This window comes from Rattus norvegicus, chromosome 4 (assembly GCF_021556685.1).
Source record: "Rattus norvegicus strain SHRSP/BbbUtx chromosome 4, alternate assembly SHRSP_T2T, whole genome shotgun sequence".
NCBI classification, from domain to species: Eukaryota; Metazoa; Chordata; class Mammalia; order Rodentia; family Muridae; genus Rattus; species Rattus norvegicus.
Window position 1 is genome coordinate 46,172,445 of NC_141537.1, and position 6,624 is coordinate 46,179,068.

The 6,624-nt window shown below is 48.7% G+C and overlaps 1 long non-coding RNA gene across 2 annotated transcripts; it reads left to right on the plus strand.

The window, feature by feature from the left end:
• The first annotated feature begins 258 nt into the window (after positions 1-258).
• On the plus strand, positions 259-4,434 carry LOC148006250 (uncharacterized). 2 transcript variants are annotated; one of them, XR_015685958.1, is made up of 2 exons: positions 259-442; positions 3,429-4,434. It is a non-coding gene; the product is annotated as an uncharacterized LOC148006250 (long non-coding RNA). The 2 variants fall into 2 exon arrangements; XR_015685957.1 differs by lacking the exon at positions 259-442 and adding an exon at positions 2,209-2,294.
• Positions 4,435-6,624: the final 2,190 nt, after the last annotated feature.

The following is a 6,624-nucleotide window of genomic DNA, read 5'->3' on the forward strand; positions in this document are numbered from 1 at the left end:
CCGCTGGCCAGATCAGTTGCCGGGCCACAGTCTGATAAGGGTTTCTCCCTTGTCGCAGGGAGATTGCGCAATAAGCGCGAGGTGATGCCAGATTCAACCTCCCAGGCTTTCCCACTTAGACAGGGAACCAGTGGCCAGGCCCAATACTGGCCGTTTTCAGCAGCTGACATTTACAGTTGGAAACAACACAACCCTTCTTTCTCCAAAGATCTGGTGGCACTCACCAACCTAATAGAATCTGTTTTACTTACCCACCAGCCTACTTGGGATGACTGCCAACAGCTCTTACAGGCCCTCTTAACCTCAGAAAAAAAACAAAGAGTGTTCCTAGAGGCCAGAAAGCATGTTCTGGGAGATGATGGGCGTCCCACCCAGCTGCCTGAGAAAATTGATGCTGCATTCCCACTTAAGAGACCAAACTGGGATTTTAATACAGCTGAAGGTAAGGGACACCTACGCCTTTATCGCCAGTTGCTTCTAGCGGGTCTCCGAGGGGCTATACGACGCCCTACTAATTTGGCTCAGGTAAAACAGGTATTACAGGAGGCAGGGGAAACTCCCTCCGCCTTTCTAGAGAGACTTAAGGAGGCCTACCGTATGTACACTCCCTATGACCCAGATGACCCAGGACAAATGACGAGTGTCTCTATGTCCTTCATCTGGCAGGCTGCTCCAGATATCAGGACTAAGTTACAGAGGTTAGAAAATTTGCAGGGCTATACATTACAGGATTTACTTAAAGAAGCTGAAAGGATTTTTAATAAGAAAGAGATAAAAAAAGAAACCAAGAATTGAGTCGAATCTTGGCCGCCGTAGTTCAGGGCCAAAAAAGGAAGGGAGATAGGGGGGAGCTCGAAAGGGGCTGAAGCTGGATAAAGATCAATGTGCCTATTACAAAGAGAAAGGGCACTGGGCCAGAGAGTGCCCCAAGAAGCCTGGCGGACCCCGAAAGCCTCGACCACGAACCTCCCTCTTGGCTCTAGATAAAGATTAGGGAGGTCAGGGCCAGGAGCCCCCCCCTGAGCCCAGGGTAATGCTTAAAGTTGGGGGGCAGCCAGTTACTTTCTTGGTAGACACAGGAGCCCAGCATTCAGTCCTCACCCAAGCTTCAGGACAACTCAGCGACCGGACGGCCTGGGTACAAAGAGCTACTGGTGAGAAACAATACCGATGGACTACGGACCGCCGGGTTCAGCTGACTACTGGTAAGGTGACCCATTCCTTCTTACATGTTCCGGACTGCCCGTACCCTCTGCTGGGCCGTGATCTGCTCACCAAACTAAAAGCACAAATTCATTTTGAGGAAGGAGGGGCCCAAATAACTGGCCCCCACGGAACTCCCCTTCAAGTTCTAACCCTATGAACCGGGACAGGACACTGGCTTGGGCAGAGACTGGTGGGATGGGGTTGGCGCTCCAACAGCCCCCCTTAATTACAACTCCAGTCTCCATAAAACAATACCCCCTGTCACATGAAGCTTATCAAGGTATAAGGCCTCACATTACGAGGCTTCTAGATCAAGGCATCCTAATCCCCTGCCGGTCGCCTTGGAATACGCCTCTTCTGCCTGTTAAGAAACCCGGCACTGGAGATTATAGGCCAGTACAAGACTTGAGAAAGGTCAACAAGAGGATAGAAGATATTCATCCGACTGTTCCAAACCCTTACAATTTGCTCAGTAACTGTTCATCGATGAGAAACAGGGGTATGCTAAAGGGGTCCTAACACAAAGGTTGGGACCCTGGAAACGCCCTGTGGCCTACCTGTCCAAGAAATTGGACCCTGTGGCCTCCGGCTGGCCACCGTGCCTAAGGATGGTGGCTGCTATTGCTGTCCTGATCAAGGATGCTGGAAAATTGACTTTGGGACAGCCACTCACCATCCTAGCACCCCACGCAGTGGAGGCCTTGGTAAAGCAGCCCCCAGACCGCTGGCTCTCTAATTCTCACACCAAGCCTTGTTACTGGATGCAGAACGGGTTCAGTTTGGGCCTGTAGTCGCCCTCAATCCTGCCACCTTGCTTCCTCTACCAGAGGAGGCAGAACAGCATGACTGCCTACAAATCCTCGCAGAAGTACATAGAACCAGGCCGGACCTATCGGACCAGCCTCTTCAGAATGCTGACCACACATGGTACACGGATGACAGCAGCTTCTTGGCAGAGGGAGAGCGAAAGGCTAGAGCTGCGGTCACTACAGAGGACAAAGTGATTTGGGCGAAAGCCCTGCCTGCTGGTACCTCCGCACAACGGGCTGAACTCATCGCCTTGACTCAGGCGCTCAAGATGACAAAAGGTAAGAGGCTAAATATATATATACAGACAGTCGTTATGCCTTTGCCACGGCACACATCCACGGGGAGATCTACCGGAGGCGGGGGCTGCTCACATCTGAAGATAAAGATATTAAAAATAAGGCTGAAATTCTGGCCCTCTTAGAAGCCCTATTCTTGCCAAAAGACTGAGTATTATACATTGTCCAGGACACCAGAAAGGGCACAACCCAGAGGCACGAGGAAACCGGCTGGCCGATGCCACGGCGCGAGAAGCGGCCATGAACAAACAAATCTTGCCCTTAAATAGCCCAGACCAACCCACGCCCCCACCAGTGGGACAAACCAGTTGGGTTTATGCCCATGAGGACATAGAGCTCCTAAAAAAATGGGGGCCATCTACCACCCTCAACTAAAACAGTGGATCTACAAAGGACTTTTGAATTGATCTCCTTTTTACATAAATTAACCCATTTGGGGTTTAAGAAGATAAAAACCTTACTAGATCGGGAAGAGATAAATCTGTGTTTTTTGAATCGGGACAAAGCGATACAAAAGGTGACTGAGAGTTACAAAGCGTGCGCTCAGGTTAACCCGGGAAGGACCATGATTGGACAAGGAGTTCGTCCTAGGGGACACCGTCCCGACATCCATTGGAAAATTGATTTTACTGAAATTAAACCAGGTATATATAGATACAAGTATCTCCTAGTGTTTGTAGACACCTTCTCAGGATGGGTCAAAGCCTTCCCCACAAAGCACGAGACTACAAAAATGGTCACCAAGAAGCTCCTCGAGGAAATCTTTCCCAGGTATGACATGCCTCAAGCGTTGGGGTCGGACAATGGGCCCGCTTTCGTCTCCCAAGTAAGTCAGTTGGTGGCCAAATTGCTGGGGATTGATTGAAAATTACATTGTGCCTATAGACCCCAGAGTTCAGGTCAGGTAGAACACATGAATAGAACAATTAAGGAGACTTTATCCAAACTTACGCTTGCAACTGGCTCAAAGGATTGGGTGGCCCTCCTTCCCCTAGTTCTATATCAGGCCCGGAATACCCCGGGCCCCCTTGGTCTAACTCCTTTTAAAATAATATATAGAACACCACCCCCATTTGTCCATTTCTTTGATTCAAACATTGCTGATTTTGCTGACAGCCCTTCTCTGAGGGCCCATTTACAGGCCCTACAGATTGTGCAGAGAGACGTCTGGAGACCTTTGGCCGCTGCTTACCAGGACAAGCTTGAACATCCAGTGGTGCCACACCCGTTCCAGATTGGAGACACCGTGTGGGCGCACAGACACCAGACCAAGAATCTCGAGCCACGGTGGAAAGGACCCTACACCGTCCTCCTGACTACCCCGACCGCCCTAAAGGTAGACGGAGTCACGGCTTAGATCCACGCACCACACGTCAAGGCAGTCCGGTCTGAGGAATTGACTAATCACAACACTACACCCCAGACATGGAGAGTTCAGCGCACTCCAAACCCCTTAAAGTTAAAACACCTACGTGGCTCCTCCTAGCCCTTTTGTGGCCTAGAGTCAGTGGGGGAATAAGCCCCCACCAGACAGAAATTTCTTGACCAAGTCGAGTGAAAGATTTCACTCAAAGTTAGCAAAAAAAATGGGGGAATGAAAGACCCCAGCTTAGCAGCAGTAACGCCATTTTGCAAGGCTGTACTTAAGATGACTGGTTCAGGGAAAGGTTAGAACACTGAGTACACAGCGGCTGCCAAGCAGGATGTGTTTGGTTGAAGGCCTGGCAACAGGACGACTTCGGTTGAGCACCTGACAATGAAAAAAAAGCCCCGGGAGAGGTCCCACACCCTGGTGGGGGGCCGAGTCAGTCGTTATGTTCCAAGAAGGTAGCTAAGAAACTTGCCCCCGGGCTGAACCCTTGGGGGGCCGAGTCAGCCGTTATGTTTCAGGAAGGTAGCTAGGAAACTTGCCCCCGGGCTAAACCCTTGCCATATTAGAATCCACCAATTATATCCCTGTAACCATGCATCTGCTTCTGTATGCTTGCTTCTGCTCCCCAAAATCCTATAAAGGCCCATCCTTGGTTCCGTGGGGCGCGCCAGTCCCCCGAGTGACTGAAGCGCCCGCAGGTGCCTGTGCCTGTGTATCCCGACAATAAACCAAATCCTCTTGCTGATTGCATCCTGTGGTGTCTCGGTCTGGTCTTTAAAGTTGGAGGGTCTCCATCCCGAGGGAAAGTTCTCCCTGAGAGCTTTTCATTTCTTATGCTCAGTATTTCCTTATCGCAAATGCCTTTAAGTTAGGAATTAGAAAATGACTTCAGGCTCTGAATAGCAAGGTCAGGAAGAAAGGAGACTAGGGTGGTGAGACCCTTTCTTCCTCCTTCCATCTCATCACCTCTCACAGAACTTCCAGCAGTGCCATGTTGAGCCAGAGTATCAGGAAGCTGGCCACCTCCATTGTCCTTTCCCATAGCCACTATGAGGACAGACAGGGAAGATTTTGCCATTTTTGGTGGAAGAGTGTGTCTTAGGGTTCTCTAGAGTCACAGAACTTATGGGTAGTCTCTATATAGTAAGAGAATTGGTTGATGACTTATCGTCTTTAGTCCAACTCTCCAACAATGATCAGCAGCAACTGTGTATGGAAGTCCAAAGATCTATCAGTGGCTCAGTCCCATGAGGTAGGCAGGCAGGAAAAAAAGGAGAGACTCTTCCTTCTTCCAATGTCCTTATGTAAATCTCCAGCAGAAGGTGTGTCCCAGATTAAAAGTGTGTACCACCACGCCTGGGTGTGGGACTTGCTCAAGATCAGGATCAAAGGTGAGCCTTCCAATTCTGGATTATAGTTCATTCCAGATATAGTTAACTTAACAACCAGGAATAGCCACTACAACCCACCCCTTGTCAACTTGACACAAATATCTCAGGTACGCATGAAATAATAACAAGGTCATAAATACGCCCAACATGATATAACTATTCCTCTTACAATCGCAAACTCATTTGTAAATTTACAATGGTGCAATGTCCCTTGGGAACATTCTTTTAGTATCAAAACTTAAATAACAATTGATGTTAAAGAAATTGGGAGAAAGACAAACATGCTCTTAACAAAATAAAACAGAAGAGGCGTTCATATTACTTTATAATCCTCGTTTCTGCAACTGGTTACATATCCTTAGCTGGTATTTATTTATAACTTCCCTTCTTCTACTACCCATTCTGTATTTCCTCCACCCTCTGCAAGCCCCTCAGCAGGTCTTGACTCTTTTTCTGGAGGAGTGACCCATACCTTCATTCCTGATGGGTCTTTATCCTTTGTCATCCTGCTTGGATTAGGCTATTACAGTTTCTCATTGACAGGATATGGTAGTACCAAGAAATGCCCTAAGGGATCTCCTGCACTCCAGACAAAATCCTTACCTCCATTGTGGACAGGCAATCCACTTTCCCTATGGTAATCTGGATCTATCACCCCTTGTAATACTGCTATTCCTTTCTTAGCCTATTGGTTTAAGGGCATTAGAAGCCCAAAATGACCAACGGAGAGTATGAGCTTCCAATTCAATGGAATGTTTCTTGTGGCTCCTGGTAGGGGCACTCCCCACTCTGGAACCAAAACTTCTAGGCCAGCAGAACCTAGAGTTGTGGGGACAGGAAGCAGAAATTTTCCTAGAAGGTCACTAGGAGTGATAATGAGTGGAACAATCCCCTTTTCCACCCCTTGATTACTGGACCCATGGATTCTGGCTACGGGAGAAACTGTACCATATATTGGATGCTGATTCAAAGCATATACTGCTTTCTGAAGAACTTTGCCCTGCCTTCCATGCTGCTGCCACCTAATTGGTGCTGTAACTGCATCTTCGAAAGGTCATTCCATCTCTATCAGACCAGCTGCTTCAGGATGATGGGGAACACGGTAAGACCAGTGGATTCCATGATCATGGGCCTACTGTCGCACTTCTCTGGCTGTGAAATGAGTTCCTTGGTCAGAAGCAACACTGTGTGGAATACCGTGACGATGGATAAGTCATTCTGTAAGTCCACGGATGGTGGTTTTGGCAGAGGCATTACATGCAGGAAAGGCAAATCCATAACCAGAATAAGTATCTACTCCAGTAAGAACAAAACGTTGTCCTTTCCACGGAGGAAGTGGTCCATGTTGTCAACCTGCCACCAGGTTGCTGGCTGGTCACCTCGAGGAATGGTGCCATATCTGGGGCTCAGTGTTAGTCTCTGCTCTTGGCAGATCTGGCATTCAGCAGCAGCTGCAGCCAGGTCAGCCTTGGTGAGTGGAAGTCCATGTTGCTGAGCCCAAGCATAACCTCCATCTTGGCCGCCATGGTCACTTTGTTCATGTGCCCAT